This window comes from Lycorma delicatula, chromosome 1 (genome assembly GCF_047948215.1).
Source record: "Lycorma delicatula isolate Av1 chromosome 1, ASM4794821v1, whole genome shotgun sequence".
NCBI lineage: Eukaryota > Metazoa > Arthropoda > Insecta > Hemiptera > Fulgoridae > Lycorma > Lycorma delicatula.
The window spans coordinates 401,616,072-401,640,347 of NC_134455.1; the positions used below are offsets into that span (position 1 = coordinate 401,616,072).

General features: G+C 29.3%; 1 pseudogene; it reads left to right on the forward strand.

Moving 5' to 3' along the window:
- The window catches only part of LOC142318016 (TATA-binding protein-associated factor 172-like), a 132,605-nt pseudogene that overhangs the window by 51,823 nt on the left and 56,506 nt on the right, over nucleotides 1-24,276 (forward strand).

Here is a 24,276-nt window from a genome sequence, read left to right on the forward strand (position 1 = left end):
AGGAGCGATATAAAATGCCGAATAGCACAAGCTAAACGAGCCTTCAGTAAGAAATATAATTTGTTTACATCAAAAATGAATTTAAATGTCAGGAAAAGATTTTTGAAAGTGTATGTGTGGAGTGTCGCTTTATATGGAAGTGAAACTTGGACAATCGGAGTATCTGAGAAGAAAAGATTAGAAGCTTTTGAAATGTGGTGCTATAGGAGAATGTTAAAAATCAGATGGGTGGATAAAGTGAAATGAAGAGGTATTGCGGCAAATAGATGAAGAAAGAAGCATTTGGAAAAATATAGTTAAAAGAAGAGACAGACTTATAGGCCACATACTAAGGCATCCTGGAATAGTCGCTTTAATATTGGAAGGACAGGTAGAAGGGAAAAATTGTGTAGGCAGGCCACGTTTGGAGTATTGTTGGGGATGTAGGATGTAGAGGGTATACTGAAATGAAACGACTAGCACTAGATAGGGAATCTTGGAGAGCTGCATCAAACCAGTCAAATGACTGAAGACAAAAAAAAAAAAAAAATATATATCATCTCCCCATATAGTTTTTGCTGTCTAAACTTCTGCCACAGCTAAATTAACTAACTCAGAGTGTTTTAATACTTAACAATCTAATCATTTTAGAATTTACTATAAGCCCTTTTTTTCCTTTATTTTTTAATAAGAGCAGTCATTTCAAATTTAATTTAATTTTCAGTACTCTTTAAACATAGTTTTGCCATGTAGATTTACCTTTTCCTTCTGTACAGTTTTATAACTTTTGTGATAAAAAGGTGGATTCTTAAAGAAATATCGATAGATAAAAAGAACAAAAAAAAAAATTCCTATTTTTTTTTTAATTTAGTTTTTAATTAATGTATATATGTATATGAGAAATATATAATCTTGAATAAATGTTTGAGATTACTGTAAAGAAGATGAAGATTTGTTTTTACACTACTTTCATTCTCAAACACTTGTGATTGCTAAATCCTTTTATTCATTTTGAAGAAGATTAGCCATCTGTATTAGAAATCTTTTTTACTCTGAAAATGTTGTTCTGTGGGGAACTTTATAATTAAATGTGATAACAACTGTGACCTTCATGTACTATTCAACAGTGCAAAAATGTGTTTGAACAGCCATTATAAAATCACATTTCTAAACTTTATTTTGTTAACTTTCTGAATTTATTATTTTCTATGTTTTACTGTTATAAACATTCAGTCTGTATAAATATTTGATAAATTTGTTTTCTGCACGTAGCCTGTTCTTGTGTTAATGATCTGCTTTTAAGCATTTTACTTACATTATCCATCCTTTGTCATTTTACTACCTAAATAATAGAATCTTGCAGCATTGTGTATTCTTATTTTAATGTAATATTTATTTCTCTTTTTACATTAAAATAAAGTTAGACTGTGTTATATTTCCTATACTTGCAAGAATTCAATTTAAATTCATCAGGTTGTAAATATTAAGCAGCAGATTTTCAACCTCTTTCTGTAAATATTACTAACAGTATTTATTAAAAGGAGGACTTTTATGTAATGTTATATTCTTAAATATTGACTTGCCTGAATACTTATAATTTCATAGAATATTGATTTTTTTATGGAAAAAATAAAATTTTGAAAAACAAAAGGGGTCATGAAGGATTTTTTTTGTATATTCCATGTAAAGACAATCATGAGCTTTTTCTGTATTTTACTGTCTAATAAAAATAGTGCTGGTTTGAATTGATGTAAACTGAGTTTGTGCAACTGAAGATCTTTGTGTATTTTTATAATGATAAAATAGTTAAATTGAAATTTTAAATAGATCTGATTTGACAGCATTCTGCAGCAACTTAATTTTGCTGTTTTTTCCACTTAGGATAATGGAATGGATTATAACCAGTTATCGCATTGAATATATTTCCTTTTAAGTAGTTTAAAAAACAATGACTAAACCAATTAACAGTTGTATACATAGCACACATTTATACATATATATATATATATATATATATAATATAACACATATATATATATATATATTTTTTTTAAATTCAATACTTATAAGATCCATATTCCTCTGTACCAGTATATTGTATTTTTTATAAACAAAAACCAACTTGAACAATCCAAGTTCAGAATTATTAAGTAAATGAAATGACACTTACCTTTTTTCTTTTTCTTTTTTTTTATTCCAATAGCACTTTCGCTGGATCCCACATCATCAGTTGTTTTTAAATTATATAAAATTTCATATCAAACATAACAATTTTTATTTTAGAATAAAAATTAAAATTACTATCATATATACAAAACATAAAGTCAATTAAATAAAATAATTACATGTATTTAAATATGACGTTAATTAAGAATTAAAAATTAAAATAGTTAGAAAATTTATACCATGCAACCTGGGCAGCCAATGTTACATTACTGAGTGGATTTGAGAGTATTTATAAACACTCTGATTATATCTATTTTTATCTAAAAGTGTGCTGCCATTTGTTGCTGCTTTTATAAGTGTCATCTTCATATTCTGCTTGAAAGTTGATCAAGTTGGAAATTCTTTTGTACCTTACTATAATTATTATACTATTAATTCTTTTACTATTATTATTTAAATTAATTTCTTGATTTCAACTATTTCCAGATTTGTCCAAATATCAGATACAGAATGTTTGTTATTAATAAGGTGGTCAGCAACATTAAATAAACCCAATTTACCATTTTTTAAATTTCTTATGTGTTCTAAAAATCTAGTTTTAAAAGATTATTAGTTTTACATCATTTTACTATTAGTTTTTGTATGTGTACCATACACACACACACACACACATATATATATATGGTCACAGTCATTGTATTTTATTTTATAATATTTATAAATGTTATAATGTTTCTGTAATTGATAATACATACAAAAAACAAATTTCAAAAATTAATACCACAACTTTTATACCTGTAAATGATACACAAAAAATTGAAAACATATATTTAAAATATTTATACACTGATAATGTAGTTGAAAATATAACTAATATTTATGATAAAAGTAAATTTAAACTGGCATACAAAACAAACAATCATATAATAAAATATTTAAAAAATAACTATCATACTGACTTATATAAATCATGGGAATTCATAAAATAAAATGCAATGATTGTGACCATATATATACATTGGTAAAACTAATAAGTATTTTAGAAATAGATTTTTAGAACACATTAGAAATTATAAAAATGGTAAATTGGGTTTATCTAATGTTGCTGACCACCTTATTAATAACAAACATTCTGTATATGATATTCGGACAAATTTGGAAATAGTGGAAATCAAGAAATTAATTTAAATAATAATAGTAAAAGTTTGGACATTTTGGAGAGATTTTATATATATAAGTACAAAAGAATTTCCAACTTGATCAACTTTCAGACAGAATATGAAGATGACACTCTTATAAAAGCAGCAACAGATGGCAGCACACTTTTAGATAAAAATAGATATAATCAGAGTGTTTATAAATAATCTCAAATCCACTCAGTAATGTAACAGTGGCTGACCAGGTTGCATGGTATAAATTTTCTATTTTATTTTTAAATTTAGTTTTAATTCTTAATTAACATCATATTTAAATATATGTAATTATTTTATTTAATTGACTTTATGTTTTGTATATATGATAGTAATTTTAATTTTTATTATAAAAAAAAAAATTGTTATATTTGATATGTAATTTTATATAATTTATATACAACTGATGATGTGGGATCCTACGAAAGTGCTATTCGCATAAAAAAAAGAAAAAGAAAAAAGGTAAGTGTCATTTCTTTTTTTTTTTTTTTGTCTTCAGTCATTTGACTGGTTTGATGCAGCTCTCCAAGATTCCCTATCTAGTGCTAGTCGTTTCATTTCAGTATACCCTCTACATCCTACATCCCTAACAATTTGTTTTACATATTCCAAACGTGGCCTGCCTACACTATTTTTCCCTTCTACCTGTCCTTCCAAAATTAAAGCGACTATTCCAGGATGCCTTAGTATGTGGCCTATAAGTCTGTCTCTTCTTTTAACTATATTTTTCCAAATGCTTCTTTCTTCATCTATTTGCCGCAATACCTCCTCATTTGTCACTTTATCCACCCATCTGATTTTTAACATTCTCCTATAGCACCACATTTCAAAAGCTTCTAACCTTTTCTTCTCAGATACTCCGATTGTCCAAGTTTCACTTCCATATAAAGCGACACTCCAAACATACACTTTCAAAAATCTTTTCCTGATATTTAAATTAATTTTTGATGTAAACAACTTATATTTCTTACTGAAGGCTCGTTTAGCTTGTGCTATTCGGCATTTTATATCGCTCCTGCTTCGTCCATCTTTAGTAATTCTACTTCCCAAATAACAAAATTCTTCTACCTCCATAATCTTTTCTCCTCCTATTTTCACATTCAGTGGTCCATCTTTGTTATTTCTACTACATTTCATTACTTTTGTTTTGTTCTTGTTTATTTTCATGCGATAGTTCTTGCGTAGGACTTCATCTATGCCGTTCATTGTTTCTTCTAAATCCTTTTTATTCTCGGCTAGAATTACTATATCATCAGCAAATCGTAGCATCTTTATCTTTTCACCTTGTACTGTTACTCCGAATCTAAATTGTTCTTTAACATCATTAACTGCTAGTTCCATGTAAAGATTAAAAAGTAACGGAGATAGAGAACATCCTTGTCGGACTCCCTTTCTTATTATGGCTTCTTTCTTATGTTCTTCAATTGCTACTGTTGCTGTTTGGTTCCTGTACATGTTAGCAATTGTTCTTCTATCTCTGTATTTGAACCCTAATTTTTTTAAAATGCTGAACATTTTATTCCAGTCTACGTTATCGAATGCCTTTTCTAGGTCTATAAACGCCAAGTATGTTGGTTTGTTTTTCTTTAATCTTCCTTCTACTATTAATCTGAGGCCTAAAATTGCTTCCCTTGTCCCTATACTTTTCCTGAAACCAAATTGGTCTTCTCCTAACACTTCCTCCACTCTCCTCTCAATTCTTCTGTATAGAATTCTAGTTAAGATTTTTGATGCATGACTAGTTAAACTAATTGTTCTGTATTCTTCACACTTATCTGCCCCTGATTTCTTTGGTATCATTACTATAACAATTACTATAACAAGTGTCATTTCATTTACTTTATAATTCTGTACTTGGGCTGTTCAAGTTGGTTTTTTATTATAAAAAAGTACAATATATTTATATAAAATGAACAACCAAATAAACTCTTGCATTTATATTTATCTGTCTTTACTGAATTATTAATGATTGAATTTTATTGCCAATATCAATTATATGATTTTATATAATCCTTATTACATTAATTATATCAATAAAATACTTGAAAATAATTATTATTAATTAATACTGTACTAATTTACAGATAATTAATCATCATCTAACTAGAAGTTAAACTTTCTTTTATTATTTATATTTTTGTAATGTATAATTATATGAATTCCTTATGTATATAACATTTTACATTTTATACTATTGGTACTGTATTAAATAAAAATGGCCGATTATAAATCTATTTTTATTATGTAGGGGAATAACCAGAAAAAATAAAAATTATTTTTTTGTAGGCAAGTGGGTTGGCAGTGTTGCCCTCTCCTGCTCCCATTAAAGCCCAATATGGCTAGGAATGGAGGGGGGGTTATGTGGTGACTGGAACGTCACTAGGCGGGTGTCTTCCTCTACAGTGTTGGGAATCCCTCTCCTGCTTCAAGATGTCCGGACGAGGCCTACAGCGAAGGCAAAAGCTGAGTTAATAAATCACCGATGCAAATGTCTATCAAGGCATTTACATTGGTGGCATCCCAACAAGGCTAGGCTTATTACTATAAGATGTAAAAAGTCAGAGGGCGATAGACAACTCCTGTTAAAACCTAACAGTGCTGTGGACGGGGGGGGGGGTGTTTGACCAGAACGTCAATAGGCAGGTGTCTTCCCCATAGGGTTGGGATGCCCTCTTGTGCTAGGTACATTTACTAGACTAGATTTAGTTAGCCAGGTAGCATTTATGAGATGAGAAACCATAGAGAGAGAGAGTGATGATTGTTTTCTTAAGCCACTCTCAATGTTCTCAGTGATGTAAACTTTAAAGAGCAACACACCATCAGATCTTATTTCCTGTTAAAGAAAACAGCAGTAGAAACAGTTTCAATGCTTCAGGAAGCTTATGGAAAGGAAGCTCTAGGCCAGGCAAGAATTTACAAGTGATTTGATCAGTACAGAAGTGGCCAAATGTCACTTGAAGATGAACCCTGTTCAGGTTGCTGTTCAACATCCAGAACAGACAAAAATGTTCAAAGAGTGAATGGTGCTATCATGTTTGATTATCGCAGAACAAATTGGAGGAAATAACTGGAATTTATGCCAAAGAATCTTAAGTGAAGATTTAAACCAGAGACGTGTAATAGCAAAGTTTGTTCCACAACTGCTTTCTGATGACCAGAGGGAGAACCGTCTGATAGTATGCCAGGAATTGAAAAAGTAAGCACAAACTGATTCAGATTTTTTGTCAAAAGTCATAACAGGGGATGAATCTTGGTGTTACGGTATGACCATAAAACAAAACAACAGTCCAGCCAGTGAAAGAAAGCTTCATTTCCCAGATCAAAAGCACAGCAAATGAAATCAAATGTGAAGTCCTTGAGAGTTATTCACCTAGAATCTGTTCCTCAGGGCACCACACACCACAGTGAATGAACATTACTATCTGCAAGTGCTTAAGTAATTGCATGAGGCAGTAAGAAAAAATGACCTTAATTTTAGCAATCGGGGGACTGGCTGCTTCATCATGACAATGCGCCTCCCCACACAACATCGAAAATCAACATTTTTTGACAAAAAACAATAGCGGTTACTCCCCACCTTTACTTGCTCGACTTATAGCTTCCTGTGAATATCATCTAATGGGCAGAATTTTGCAGGGGGATTGATGTTTTCAAGGTGTTACCTTAAATAATTCCCTTTTTTGTGCCCCCTCATATAGCACTTTTTTATTACAGAAATAACAGGTTAATGCCATACAGTTTCTTGATGTTAGATGAATTTGGTAGCATATGAAAATTCCGAGCATGACTGGGATTTTAACCCAGAATCTTATATTTTACAATAGATTATAGAAATGTTTAATCTAAGAATATTATAATTAGTTATTTTTTTATTTTTTGTTAAAACAACAGAACCCTCTGTTGGCAGCCTCCATCTGTTTAAATAATGCTTGATAAGTTATTTCAATTCATTATCACTTTTAGATCATTTACCACCCAAAGATTCCTTTTAATTTTTTTTTTGAGAAAATTGCTCAGAGCTAAGTTCATTCTGTATTGTGGTTCTTTCAAAAATCATCTGAATTTTCCCTTAAAACATTACAGTTGCAAATTTTGGATGCATGTTAACACACAGCCCAGTGCTTGTTTGTCAACCATCAGTTTTATATAGTTCAGTACAGTGTCTGAAACGATTCATTGTTGGCTTGTACAGTATTCATTTTTCCTTGTGGTATGAAAAGTTTATCGGTTCACTAAATCTTAAACGATTGTGATTATCGACCTACATGTGGATGGATTTTGTTTAAACTTCATGGTTACCTTGGTGTCAGAGGATGATGCCATTCAAATAATGGAATTTTGTTGTAAAGGATTAATAGATCATACAAGTTTAATCTCTGATAACAGTCATATTGGAAAGCCCATATAGCAAATCATTATATATAGCAAATCAAAATTTCCAATGCATATCCATTGGCATTTTTTTATGATTGTCTTGTGTTAACGTGCATAGTACTCAGACTAGTCTTGTAACCTTAATATTGGTGGACAATTTTATCATGAGTTTCACAAGAAATGGTAAAAGAAAAATAGTTTCAAATTTAAGATTGTAAATAAGTCATTTTTTTTTAATTTCATTGTCAGTGAGCTTCCTTAAATTGGTATTGATTGAGATTTACTTTGAATGCTACATCATCTTTATAATTTTTTTTTGTCCATCACATTAATACTAAATTTGAACAATCATTTGCCTCTGAATTTCAGCCAGCATCACAAAAAAATATTTAAGAAATGCCAAGTAATGTAATGTTTGACAATCTATGTTGGCACTGATTTCCTTATTATTTTAAAAATTTTTTATAGTTTAGGGAGGCATGACAAAGGTAGATTTCGATTTCAGCAAACACTCTCCCAAACAAATCAGTCTACTCTGAATTCAACAGATATGCTTGTGCTTGCAAAAGAAATAACAGATATTTATATTGTCTTTTTAAAAGTGTATTATAGTATATTGTTCTTTGATTTAGTAGAATTACTATATGTATAAATAAAATTCTAAGTCTTTTGTTTAACTACTTACTGACTTTAAATTGTTAAAATAAGACAATAAAATTTTAAATGCTAATGTATATGCATGAGTCAGTATTCCTGTAAGCTAGTTTGTCCTTCCAGAATAAATTATGCAGGATCATAGTTACCAAGTTAATCTCTCCTTATTCAAGTTAAAGGAGGAACAGCCACTTTTTGGCCTGCTAGGCTTGACTGGAGACACCATTTCTGTTCAAGGATTGCACAAAGTTTTTGATTGGTTTAGGTGCGTACCAGAAGTAATTCTCCCCTTGTAATCAATCCACATGGTTACTAATGTGGAAGTTGAGCACTGATGGGTAGATCAATCCATAAATTGCAGCATATTTTTTTTACTCTTTTTGATGATATGAAGCATAATTTAACAAAAATATGGAATTTTCCAATAATCAAGTATTTTTTTTTTACTGTAAATATTCTGCTTTTATAGGCGGCTAGCTTCTGAAATATAATTGAAAGATAATTATTTTATTGAATTGGTTTTTTTTTTGTGGGGTCCAGTATTGATAAAAAAAACACCTTCGAAAATTTAAATTATAATAAAGTAATTATTTTACTTTATTATTCTTTAATAAAGAATGTAATTACTTTTTTATTTTTTTTAATGAAATTATATTAGTTTGCTGTTTTGGTGGTACTGTTTAAGGAGTTGTTAAATTTTAAATTATTCATCTTTGACAAAAAAAGAAAATTAAAATCTTATTCAAACAAATTTTTTTTCATTGTATTAAACATCCATGAATGAATGTGTGAGTGTACTCTATACAGTTAATGTTTTAAATAATTTGTTTATTTAATTTAATTGTCTTTTTAAGTGTTGAACCATACTTCAACATTTTATTATGCAGTGTTTAATGAATCAAAAAGTAGTGCTTTTATTGTATATATATTCTTTGATTGTATACTGAATGTTCTACAAAAAAATTTTGTTTTAATAAGGTAATTAAAACAATATTTATAAATTGCTGTTACATTATATTTGAACTGTAGAATTATTTAAACTTCATAAATATTTATCACACAATATTTTTTATCTTAACATCATATCTTTATAGACTATATGTTTGTGTTTAAGTAGTAATTCTTTAGTCAAAATTAGTCATGGTATTTCTTTTTTTACTTACAATTTTTTTCTTTTTAGATTTTATATAGTTTATTTTATTTATTTGTTTCATTTTCCTGTTTCCTTGTTGTTGTAATAAGCATGCATGCTTAAGTATTTAATTATCATTATCATTATTTTTTTTTTTATTAAATAGAAAGATAAAAATACAAATTTACTATGTAATAAATAAACAAAGTCTGATAAATAAATAATACAGTGCATAAAAAAAGGAAATTCTTAAATATTACAATTAACAAATAAGATGCTTAGTTTTAAAAATGTAATCTATTTTAAATCATATGTGCATGCTCTTTTTTAAGTAAGTAAAATATCTATTATAAGAGGAAGAATGAAATAATAGTTCTTGGGAAAGGTTATTTTTATTTTAGATGATTTGATTTTTCAAAATGGTATACAACGCTTACCTTTTTTTTACCATGGCAATATCTACCCATTGTCAGTCACACAGCTAAAACTAAGAATTTAATTACTTAATTGTGAGAAAATCTGTGCTCTCATTTATATTTTCCCCAAGCTGTAAATTTCTTAACTATGACTTATCGACTCTTTCTCCTTTTATGTTCCTTACTGCTTTATTCACAAGTCTTGCAATGGCATATATTATTTTTTTCAGGATCATGCATGACTAAGTTTGCAAATAATTCTTTACTGCTTTTATTTACACAGATCTATTCAGAATGAGTTTCAAATTGGAAAATAAGTACAAAAAGGGTTAAGATGAAGTAACCATTAACAGTGAATATGTTTAGTTCTTTAGTTTGTCGTGTTCTTCAGACTTTCATCTTTAGACCCCAGATATGTAAACTGGAGACCTGACAAATGGCACTTTAGTCATTAGAATTTTACAGCCACCAAACAAGAGTCTCCAGTCAGTCTGCCGGGAATATCCACCTCATCCCTAAAGTGGCTTCTCAGGCCATCAGTCAGCTAGCCCTCCGTCCTAAGTTTGAAGAATCTACTCATAGTAGAATTGTACTTGCACCTCAGAACTGATAGTAGAGGAAGAGAAGAAGAAATCACAGATAAGGAAAAAGAAATGGGATTATTAAGGACAACTAGTATATTTCAATCTTTCAGGACCCTTTTAAACTCTGATGCTTCATCTGGATAATATTTATGATATTAGTAATTTTAATAAATATCTGATTTCAAAATATAATTTCTCTTATTGCTAATTTTATTTTTATAAAAAAAGAGGTGCTTCAACACAATAAAATCTATGGTACTAGAGTAGTACTAAAATTCAAATGATAGTGACAGTCAGTTGGTGAATCTAACTGTTCAAGATGAAGACATAACAGTGTAACTACTGTGCCTTGCTGAAAACCAATTACAGATTTTAAATCGGTGCGAAAAAATATTGTTATTAGAAAATACTGAAAAATGCAGGGTATCTCATCACAAAATTAGTTAATTGCTTAAAACATACCCAATTTCTATTAAGTTGGAATTATTGTATTAATTAATATATTACCAAAATTATTTGCTTCTGAAATTAAACTGATATATTTTTAAGTGTGTAGTAATAGATTGCTGCATGTAACATGGTTTCTTTTTCATAACAAGTGTCAACACCATTTTAATTTTTAGCAATACACTTTCATTTAACTTTGTATAAAATATCCAGTTTCTCTCTGTTCTTTGCAAATAGATTTTATTCTTAATTAATTGCATTATACATTCTAATCTTAATGTACAACCAAGTTCACCAGTCTTTGTTAGCTAAATACTAGACACTGTTGTAAACTAAGGGACGATGAGTTATAAATAGCAACTTGCCACACTGATTGGTTCGGGCATGCACAGTAGGTTTAAGTGGTCTGTTGAGCATGTAACTGCCACATTGCTGTCAGTTCATTGTTGTTTGCCTTTGTGAGACAGTGTGTTAAAATGAGTGCAGTAATAACAATTCCTGCCAATTGTGAAGTTCATTCAGTGATTAGATTTCTATATGCAAGAGGACATAATGCTGCTGAAATTCACTGTCAGTTGTGTGAAACATATGGGACTACTGCAATGAGTGAAGGAAAAGTGGGGCAATTTTATCATGAGTTTAAGGCAAGCCTTTTAAATGTTCATGAAAAACAGAGAAGTAGCAGGCCTAGTGACTGGACTGACGATCTCATTGAACATGTGAATGCAAAAGTGAGAGAAAATTGTCACTTTACAATTAGCAGTTTTTGTCTAGAATTCCCTGAAGTTAAAAAGCCAACATTGTTGAGAATTGTGACTGACCTCTATCATAAATTGTGTGCATGTTGACAAGGGCTGAAAATGTTGACAGGTGCTTACAGATTATAGAATGACATCTGCTTGTGCTTTTCTCGAACACTTTAATTACAAGGGAGACAAATTTTTTCCATATTATCACTGGTGACAAAATATAGATTTCATATGTTAATGCTGAAACAAAACAATAACTCATGCAGTTGCATCAATCCAGTTCACCTAAACCAAAAAAATTCAAACAAACCCATTGTCAAAGGAAATCATGGCAATTATATTAAGAATGTGCTTTTGATTGATTTCATGGAATTTGGAACGTCCATCACATCAGAAGTCTGTGTGAAACACTTTCTAAACTGCATCGTACCATTTAAACCAATGACAGGAAATGTTGAGATCAGGAATTCTTCTTCACAATAAAACACTTCCATACACAGCAGCATGCACAACAGAATCAGTCCAAAAGTTTGAGTAGGAGTTTGATAAAAAAAGTCCTACCCAGTGACTATCATCTCTTCGAACACCTCAAGAACTGGCTTGCATCTCAATGATTCAAGGAAAGTGAAGAGTTGAAAATCTTGGTGCAATAGAGGCTATAATCCCAGGGGGCAGAATTTTGTGCGATGGGTTTGCAAAAGCTTGTTTCACAATATCAAAAGAGTTTGGAACAAAATGGTAATTATGTAGAAAAATTAAGTAAATAAGTATTTCAAACCTGTAGTAAATTTTTAATTTTTTTCCACTGTTCTCATTTTGTTACCATAAATTGTTTTTTTCTTCGGTATATTTGAGGACCTCTTATTTCAAACATTATCAGTCAGCCAATTTTCATTGTCCACACCTACTATAGAATATTGTAAAATTTTTTTATGTGTTTTACTATTAATTATTCTATAATTGTCTATTATTGTAGATTGGATCGACTGTTTGTACTGCTTGAGACAGGCTCATCTCCAGTCACACGTCGTGCTGCTGCAACACAACTTGGAGAGGTACAGCGTTTACATCCTCACGAGTTACATAACCTTTTATCTCGTTTAACAACATATTTACGTAGTCCAACATGGGAGACTCGTATCGCAGCTGGACAAGCTGTTGAAGCAATACTGAAAAATGTACCCCAGTGGGATCCACCCGGTGTTCCTGGAAATGATGGTAAAATAATTTCTACAGACTTAATTTGATTATTTTTCATTGACTAATGCCCTGCAGTTGAAAATCTTACTCTAATGAGTAGAGACACATAAAGAGTTTAAAATATAAGGTTAATATAATTTTGAAATATAAGATTCCATGCTTATCAGCTTTTAAGTATCAAATTTTTATTTTAGCTGTTGTTAAATTGAATAAATTGTAAATCATTAGTAACTTATTCATATACAAATGATAACCGCTTCGTAGACTACAATTTTATGTAATTATTGATAGCATCAAGTTGGTTTGCATTCAAATATCAAATTTTATTAGTGATTTTTAAGTAATAAGGAAAAAAATGATTAAAAACATAATCTGGATTAAAAAATTATTTATTGTAAAGTTTTTCGGGTATTAGGAGATTTGGCTTTGCTTGATTGGTGCTTATGGTATATTATCATGGGTAGGAAATATTGCCCCCCTCAAATCTGTTCACTGAAAATGCCTCTTTACCGGATATCAAGATAGCATTGACTGTTAGATCCCAACATACTCAGCATGGAGAATCTAGCAAGGTCAAACCTGCAGTCGCAGAACTGATAATGGTAAAGAAGAGTTCAGAAATAAGGAAGAAAGTGAGTGGTGAGAAAGAATGGTCTACTTATCAAATTAGGAATTTACCCTACTGTTAACAAGAACTGAAATTTGTAAATTTTATGTCATTAAGCTAAATTAAAAACAAAAAGAAACAAATTTACCTTCTGATTTCTTAGATCTATGCTTGCATATAAAAGAGAATTAATGTTTATCAGTTTGCCAGTGTTTTTTAAAATTATATTTTTTTATTATTTTTAAACACTGGTATTTTTTTTTGTTTTGACGAACTTTTTCTGCAGATCATTCATTTAAATAAAAAAGAGAAATGAATATCACATGTTTGTTTACAAATTCTTGAAAAGTATTTATGTTTTGATCATGTGACCTAAGATTTAATTTAATATAAAAGTAGTAGAGGTTTTGCAAGGATGATGGACTCAATCATTAAATCATTGTCTTAAAACCCATGAGTTCCCTAACTATTCATCGGGATCAGTTATCAAAATTACCAGGAGATCCTGACTGAAAACATGTGTTGCTGAAAGTCATGAAAAAGTTTTAGTTTCATAAAAGTGATATAATTAATAAGCATTCTCCCAACAATAAAAAATATTTTTGTTGGAATGATAGTGATAAAGAACCCTTTAGATTTATGTTAAGATCAGTCAAATAAAATGTATATTTAAAATCCCGATACTAATACTTTACACAATAATTTCAAAGATTTTGATGGAGGGTGCAGAAAATATTGATTTATTAAAGAATAAAAGTATAATTCAAATAAGTGTAGTCTGTTGATAATAATTAACTGATTGGTCCATTGGTACAAAAGATAAAACAACAGCAAAGGAATGTAGAGGAATAAAAAACTTGTACAAAAAGCTTGTAGAAATTACTAAATGCAACATTTACAAAATAATTTACAACAGTATACATCAACTATTATAGGCTGACTGCAAATAAGATGGTATAACAAACGTATTGATCAGCAACAGATTAATGACATAAGTTGAGGAAGCAAGTTTGTTTCCCAATAAGCGAGCTGGGTTTAATAACTGTAAAGGATATTCACGTTAAATTCTGTTATTTCTTCAAATATGGCAAAGGTAAAAAAGTTTTTCCAGAATCTTTGTAGATTTAAAGGGTATTTTTTAATTCAATTAATTAGGTTAAGCTCTGGTATGAATTATTTTAAACGGGTCTAGCAGGGAAATTATGATTGTTTGTAAGTTTTTTTTATTAAAACAGACTATACAAACAAATGTAAACTGAGATAAACTGATGTAAACTGTCGCTAGCTCTTTGTACAATCTATAAAAGATTTAACAAATTGTTTTAAGGTGGAAGAGGTTGGAAATTGGCACAGTTGATAGAGGATATTTTGTTATTTTAATGATATTTGCAGATGATACCTTTGTTTTGGCGGATTCTGTTTGCAATTTTTATAGCTAGCTAGAAATTTTTTAAGGAATATGAAATCTAAATTTTTTACTTTGAACATTAAAGTTGTCTTTAATAAATCTCTAGGAAGAAAAAATTCAGGTGTATGAAATGGAGTGAGTCACCATTAGAGTACTGCAATGAATATTGTTTTTGGAAGCGTTATTTTCATTTTCATGTAAATGTAGAAGTAACAAAAAAATGTATAAGTATAGCCCAACTTGTTCCCAGTAGTTAAAGAAACTTGATAATAACTAAATCAAAATTTAATCTTCGCTCCCAGTAATTAATAGTCCAGTGTTTGACAATAAAAATCGATTGTTACCTCAGAATTCTTTCGGACAACATAGATTTTTATGAAAATTTATAATTAAGCCTTTCTAACCTCTGCTTTAAAAGTTATATATTCCTGATGTGTGCTTTTTGTTTTTTGGGGATGAAAACTATCTTGTTAAAAAAAATTCAAAAATCATAGCTTTAAATGTTTCATAGATCAAAACCATTTTTAAATATGAAGAATACATATTTACATTCATATTTATTTATGAATACATATTTATTTTTTACATTCTTTTATGTTCTGGAATATAATTTATGATGTTTTACTATTTTTCAACCCTTAGAAACCACCCCTTATGAAAAAAATTGTTAAAAATATAGAAGTGTTTTGCAGCTCAAAATCATTTAAATGTGAAGAATAAACATTGTTCCTTATTCTGAAACCATAATTTATGATGTATTACAACGTTGTAACCCTTAGAATCCACCCTAATGGTGAAAAAAGACTTAGTTTTCAACAGCTTAAAATATTTTAATGGTGCATTTATAATGAATTATAAATGTTTTACAGTTAATCTAATTTATAATTTATTGCAACATCCCAAACCTTACAAACCAGCCTCGTGATTAAAATTAACATTCATGTTTACTTAAAATTAAAAACTAAAGTTATAAAATGACTAAAGGAGAGAAATAAAAATTTTATGTACATTATAATAGCACGTTTTATTATTGTAACTATAGATCATCACTAGAACTGTCATCACTGCCGACCTCATCCTCTTGGTCAGTAATTGAAGGACAATTTTGAGAAATGTCATCAGAGCATGTACCATAGGTAGGTTTACAAAAAAGTCCAACTTTTCTGCAGCCACAAGTAACGCCGCATCCTTTTTTGCAATTGCAAATTATCATTTGAAGCAATTCTTCTGATGCAGGCATTTTTTGCATTTTAATTGGAAGTAAAGAGCCTTCATTATTCATCCCCAGTCAGTTGGACGAATATATTTGTTCCCGAACCACACCTGGGTTTGGAAATAGACTGACTACATCATATAAGAAATGTACATTCACATATATATATATGTGCAATATACCTATACTCGTACATCTAAGCACACAAAGTTCTCATCCACCAGCAGGTGTTCACCTATTGTGTGCTCCATTACTTTTCTTCTCCTACCTATACTTTCATCTGTATATAAATATGTATGTGTGCACGCACGTGCATGCGAGTGTTTGTATACACACACATTACATGTATGAGGATATACTTATACATAAATATGTACAGTTTAATGTGTTCACATATATTCATAAATGCTCTGAAACTGTTGAGAATATAAAAATTTACATGCTCCAAAAATTTCACTGAAAAAATACAATTGGTTTTTCAACAATAACTTCCTTAATTTTTGAGCTATCCAATTGCCCAAAAAACCATTTTGCAGGGAATTTCAAGGGCGACAAGGCAAGGCAAGGCAAGGTAAAGTTCAGATTCCTTGAGTCCTTTGTTTTAGAAGTTTTTGAGCTTAAAGGCTTGAGGAAGGTGGTCCTTGCACTGAAATGCAAACTTCTAACCATCCTAATTTTTATTCTATAGAAATAAAAAAAAATATTTCAGTAAAAATAGACTATATTTTTGTACTGTAGTATTTTTTCGTATTTTCTTTAGTTTTTGAATTATTGTGAAAAAAAGAAAAATTTTAAGAAATTTCAAAACATTTATCAAATATGAATCAACCTTTTTTTTCAAATCTGATAATTCCAAACCAGTCAAACTTCTAGAACATACTGCTAGTACTTAAATAAAGTAAATTGTAAAAGGATTATGTTCAATTCCAATTGTAGAAAATTCATTTGTTTCATTGCTGATTTTTTTTCTCGAAAAAACAAAACAACTATTTTATTTTCATCGTAACTCCGTTAGTTTTCATGCTAATGACTTTCACCAAAGCTAATTTTAAAAGTCTTTTCAAGAGTGCTTTGAAAAAGTATCCTATCAATTTTCCTCAAAAAAATTTTCTGTTATTTAACGTTGGAAGGTTTGATTTCAGTTTTCGGTGAACAAAAACTTACGTTCAGTGAGACATAACTCAGTTCATATTGTATCAACAGAAGAAAAAAACCAGTCTCTTCATTATTTTATAAGGTTCATTTTTGCTAATAATAATTTTTTTGATAAAACGTAAGGTTTTTGAGTTATTTGTGAAAATCCTTCAATGTTGGATGAAAAATCAATATTTTCAATCACAAATAACTCAGAAAGTATTGACTACAAAAAATTTTTATAGAACATATTTTACTTAGAATCTATTCCTCCATCAATTTCTGCGGTTATTTTGAATTTAATTAATTTAAATAATTAATCATTTCCATTCCCAAGAAGGGGTGGCATCCACCCCCAGGGTTAAAGCACACTTCGGCACTATATAACTTTTGTTCCTTGAGCTATTCCCTAATTACTGTCTAAAATTCATGTCAGTCAGTTTTGTCCGAAAGAATTCTGACCGAAAAACCATCAAACACTGGAGTACAAAAAACTATAATTATTAAATCAAAATGTAATCTTAGCTTGCTATCGTTACACTGTTCAGAGAAATGGTATTAACTATTTTTCTATATGCTGTTAAGATTTAGATTCTTCATTATTAAGACAACACTGAAATTATTCAAGTTCAGTTTTATTAAAAATTTCTTTATTTCAAAAGTAATTCCTGTTTATTTTATTAGAGTTGAACTTTGTATAAAGACATCCATATTTGGAATAAGTAAGTACTTACGTTGCCAAATAATAAATTCCCTAAGGTTACATATTTTTCAATTTAAAGGATGTACAAGTTGTATATGATTAGTATAGAAATTTTCCAGAGATTGGGGATTTTATTTGTTTTGCTGCTTCACAGTATACTTTACAAGATTATTGGAGGGATGTTTAAGACAAATAGTAGTTGACTTACTCTGGAGAAGTCTATTGATAAATCATAGATAGAGTTTTGGTATTAAGCAGTTGTTTACGTATCACACAACGTTATTTGCAGTTTGTAATATATTTTTCTGGAAATTATGGATCGTGTATTTATTGATTGCTAAGTATGATGCAGTAAGAAAAAGAATATTTTCAAGGATATTTAAGAGGCAGAAGAAACCTACATGATATCATTACTGTTGCATCATTAATTATTAAAATTATTACAATTTTAAACTTAGTGGTAACACATTAACAATTAGAATTTTTTATTACAGATGAATGAAGCATGATGATAGATTTAATATGATGGCTTTGTTTTCTAAAAATAATATCTGTGTTTTTTAATTTAATTGAATAATGACTGTTTATGTAATTTGACAGTAGAAAGCCAGTACTAATTGAAGATGTTTCATACAAAAGAAATGTAATGAATTATTTCAATTATTACGTCAATACACCTTTTATTGAGCATAAAAAAATTAATAAATGCAGATAATTGACCTAAATGCTTGATGTAGAACATACAAAAGCAGCTTATTTAAATAAAAGTTTGTTAATTCTTTATAAGCAAACAAAGAATCAAGCAAACAAGTATTCAAGAATAACAATAAAAAAACCATACACCTTGGCATTATTATACAACAAGAGACTTTTGTTTAATAAACTATACAATATTAAAAAAAAACTTGGCTATAATTATGTTTCAGTGAAAACAAAAATCTATAATACAGATTTTAAGGAGTACAATGTTTATTTGATAATATAAAAAAAAATTAATGAAAGCATAATTATTTTTTTTTTAAATTATGTATTAAGTACATTAATTCAAGAATGTATTGATAAAAGCTGTGCGATAATCAATTCTGGTTGCTTCATGAGAATGGATGATTTAAATAAGCACGGAAAAGTACCTATTTTTGTTTTCATATTTACATGACTATTTGAGAATTAAAAATAGCAATCCATCATTCAATTTACAAAATTTAATTTCCTAGAGATAAGACACTACAGATGCGAGACCTTTGGTGAGTAAAGATTTATGCATTTGTTAATGCAAATTTTCTGGGACATCTCAGCAAAGATTGCTTCAATCTCTTCTTAAATCCTAGTTTTTAGTTCATTAATGCTGACAATGAGGATGATGTGGGAGCACTGGCGCTTTTTAAAAATTTCCTAAAAAAATACAATTGAAAGATCTGGTGAACTCATTGGCCAAAGAATACATTCTGGAATTCAGCATTCTGAAATGTAATTGTTCAACTCAGCATGGAGAAATATTTGAATGTCACAGTATCATGTAAGCAATCATTTCCAAAAAATAAAAAAGTCCTATAATCCATATGAAGACATTTCACACTGAAGTTTTCACTATGTAATGATTGGTGGTTTAAAAGAGGAAGATCCACTACAGCCCAATAGAAAAAGTTCCTTTTTGAAATATAACAATTTAGATCAAAGTCAGCTCCATCAAAAATCTAAATATATTTCACAAAATTTTGGTTTTGTCATATTTTGGCTAAAACTTTTCAGAAGAAACCTTTTATATAACAAATTTTCAGACTACCTAAATCTTACAATAGATGAAAACTAAAATGAGAATCTGCATACTCTGTACTGTGTGATGAGGAAGCCTAATAACAGTATATTACCATGCAGAATGCTTAGAACTCTTCAGGAATAAAACACTTGACGATTTTGGTTTTCAGATATTTTTTATTATGCCTGGGATGCTTCTAATCCAACACTGATACTACAGACTACAAATTTCAACTCGTGCTTTATAGCATGGAAGTGTACCACTTACTCACGCTATAATAAGTGATACCTCATCGCTCAATATATGAATGATACCAAAGTTAGAAGTGACAATGAAATTTTGGTCTTGCACAACTTAATAATGGTTATTGTTTTTATATAATACTTTTACTTTAATCCACTCTTAACCAAGACCCCTGTAACTAAACAGTACTAATTAGGGAAGAAAATGATCTCAATCTTACCAACTAAAACTATCAAATGAACAATTCAAAGTAGCTCTTTTGCAAGTACCATTCTGTACTTATAATTTCAATATATTCTAATAAAAAATATACATATATTCAGTAATCCCAACTTTTTTTCTAGATTTTAAAAGTACTGTAGAAATGCCGTTGAGTACTTGTTTTGGATTATAGGAACTGCTTCAAAATGACGGCCACTCAGTTTCAATTTCATTTTGGTGAAAAAGGTAAAAGTCACAGTAAGTAGGTCTGGTAAAAAAAGAGCATGACAAGCAAGAATAAAATTATTCACCATCAGGAAACTTAATGGTGTGAACAACCAATGGATAGGATGTTGTAAATTAGTAGTAAACTGCAGTTGCAGCAAAGTTTTTTTTTACACATTTTGTAATAAATCTCCAAACATCAGAACAAAAATCAAGATTTTATTAATGTTGAAAGGAACAAATTCACACTATTTTTGAGATAGAAAGTTTGAATTTCAGACCTTCTACAGCTTCTTTCATCTTGATGAATGTAGGAGTTTCTAATGCAATGATTATTCTGTTTAAAGATTAAACCGGTGATGAAATTCAAATTTCATCCCCTGTTATGATTCTAACATTGGCATTTCTTATAGCTCAAGAAACATGCTTATGCATCTTTACTTTTGAACGTTTATCATGAATTCAGCAATTTTGTTTTTTTTCATGAATAACTTTTTTTTTCTGAAATTAATAAAAGCAAAATAGAAATCCATGTAAATGTCTACATGGATTTCTATTTTGTTTTTTTTTATTGATTTTAATTTTAACTTTTAATTTAATTTTATTAATAACTTCATATTTTATATATATATATATGCAGTTTCAATTTTAATTTACAATTTAAAATTTTTTAATTTAAAAAATTTTAGTTTTTTCTGTTTTGATTTAATTGAAAGGGATCTTTTAACAATTTTAGATCTCATATATAGTGTAGGGTTTTTAATTTTAATGTGTAATTTGGAATCAACGATTTGAAAAATTATATAGAGCAACTGATGATGCGATTGTTGAGAAGTGTAAAAAAAATTTAATTCAGAGTAGAGCTACTTTTTTTTTTATTTCTGCTCAATTTATTTCCTCAGTTGTTTATTTTTATTACTAGAGGTATACTTTTATCCCACAACATCCTCTGCTAATAAAGTGGAAAGACAGGAGTGGGACTGAAATTATAGTTATAAAAAAAATAATGAATGAAATGAAGTCCAACAAAATTTTTAATTATTCCTTACAGTTCTTCTTACATGTATAGTAGACATATGATATTGAATTGTGAGTTGGAATCCCATTCTCCTCAGATACAGTGCATGTTTCTGGATTTAATGTATGGATAAAACACAAAATTTTTATTTTGTGTTTTATCCATACAGCCAGTGTGTAATATATATATATATATATATATATATATATATATATATATATATATATATATATATATATTTATTTATTTATTTTTATTATTTAAATTCTGAAGAATCAATTTTTTGTAATCAAATTTTTTCAGTTAATGCATATATACAAATTAGGAATAGAAGCTCAGGCTTAAAGAATTAGATAACTCAGTTATTAGTTTGAGTTTTCATGCAATCTCCAGTTAGGAAATATACCAATGATCATGTTTGTAAATACATTCAATACTCTACTAACTTGAATAACGATTTGGTTGTCATACCAGTTACCAGAACATACCAGCATGATACCATAAATGGAACCAGGGCATCAAACCCAACTTCTAAGGCACTTGCCCAAGAAAGGTGCACTTCAGTTTAGGAATAATAGAGAATTAAAAGAAAATACTAAAATTGAATTTTTTTATTAACTAATCCATTTTATATTTTAGGTTGTTCTAGTGAACTGTAGAATTTATGGAATCATTCTGACATTTATTATAAGATTTAGGCTAAAGATTAAAGCATTTTTCTCTTCTTATAGATGATTAATTTATCACATAAGTTTGAATTTAAGAAATTTATAGTGTGTGACAAATTCCATGCCTAACTAGGGAAAAGTAATTATTAATTACTTTCAGCTGAACACACTCTATCATATTTACTTAGATTCGTAATGTGCAGCTGTTTTTTATCATCTTAGATTGTGTAAAGAGTTGTCTATTGTTGTTTCAGATGTCCATGAATAAACCTTGTAATATGAAACTTATTTTGTTAAGAACAATTAAAATGGAAAAATACAGCTTGTTTAATTAAAGATTGTTTTGTTTCTTCTTTTCAGAAAAAGAAGGATTGTGGCATGCTGGTCGACTGCGGTTTTCTACATTTAATATAATGAATGTAATATCAAATAGTGCATACCTTATGGGATCAGAAGGCAAAGAATACGATTTTGATATTGATTCTGCAGGTCGAGTATTTTTTATTTTATTATATTGCATAAGAATCTCAGATTAAACAAAACTATTAGCAAAGTGACATGGCTCGGAAAATTATATGCAACTGTGCATTTTTATTCTTTTAACTAAAATCTATAAATTCAGAATGAAGAATAGACTCTTGTACTAGATGTGTAAATATGATACCGGAATTTTTGTATAGAAAATACACGTTTATTGTATGAAAATGATAAAAATATTTTATTTGAAATATTGTCCATCACTAGCTATACATTTTGTCCATTTCTCTTGACAGTTTATGAATGCTACGCTAAAATAATTGTTGCTCTTTTGAGGCAAACCAGTCATCGAGCCATTTTCATAAGAAGTTAAGCACTGCTCAACAAGTGCATGTCCCATCGATGCAAATAAATATTAGTCAGACAGAGCCAAGTCTGTTGAGTAAGCTGCATGCAAAAATATTTCCCAACTGAATCCTTCAATCATTTCCTTGATCAGTTTTGCTGTGAGTGATGGTGCATTATCATGAAACAAAATCACTTCATGTTGCCTTTTTTGATATTCTGGTCGTTATTCATGCAATGCTTGATTCAAATCGATCATTTGTTGTCAGTATTGTTCAGTATTAACAGTTTCACCAGGTTTTAGTAGTTCATAATAGATCACACCCTTTTGATACTACCAAACACAGAGCATTGTACCACCAAACATAGAGCAATTTGGCCTTGAAATCAATGTTGATGGTTTGCCTGGAGTTATCCATGATCTTTTACACTTACGATTATCAAAATATATCCACTTTTCATTACCGGTCACAAATCGATGGAGAAATGAGTTTCTTTTGTACCTGACAAGCAGCATTTTGCAAGTGGTTTTTCATTTTTTTGGCTGTATTTCATTCAGTTCATGTGGAACCCATTATCCCATTTTCTGAATCTTTCCCATGGCTTTTAAACATATGGAGATGGCTTCTCGTGTTACATTTAATTGATCCGTGAGTTGTTATGTTTGAGTGTCATCCTCATCCAACAATGCTTGCAATTCGCTGTTTTCAAACCTTTTTGGTGGTCTTTCACTTTCTTTATTTCTTACGTCAAAATCGCCACTTTTTAATTTTTTTTTTAAACTACTCACAGCATTGTGATTTACTAAGAACCTGCTCACTGTAAGCTTCAACAAGCATTCGATGCAATTCTGCAGCAGTTTTCTTTAAATGATAACAGAAAATCAATGCTGTAGGTACAAAACTCGACATGTTCAACACTAATTAAAACTATGCTGTTGTATGAAACTAGTATTGTTGTGAGTTGAAAATCTTTGTCAGGTGTCAAAGAAAGAAAATAGCGCCAATGATGCGGTTTGACGGTAACTACATTGACAGCTAGGGCCATCTATGGGTAAATTCCAGTTTCATATTTACACATCTGGCACACAAATTACTTTCAAAAAAAACCTTTAAAATGAAAAAGGCTAATTAAAAGGAAATGAGGATGAAATTTCTGTGAACATTTTATTATGCAAGATAAAAATGTTTCCTGACCCCTTTAAAAAAAAAATTATTTACAAGAACTTTTGAATATCTAAAATATGTGAATAACCAATTTATTAACTTCGTGAATCTATAAAAATTACACCTGACTTATGTTATAACTTTGCCTTTTAAGAATTTATTCATAATTAATAATATATCTTATAAGTTATATGAGAAGTTTTTATATACTTATGTTAATC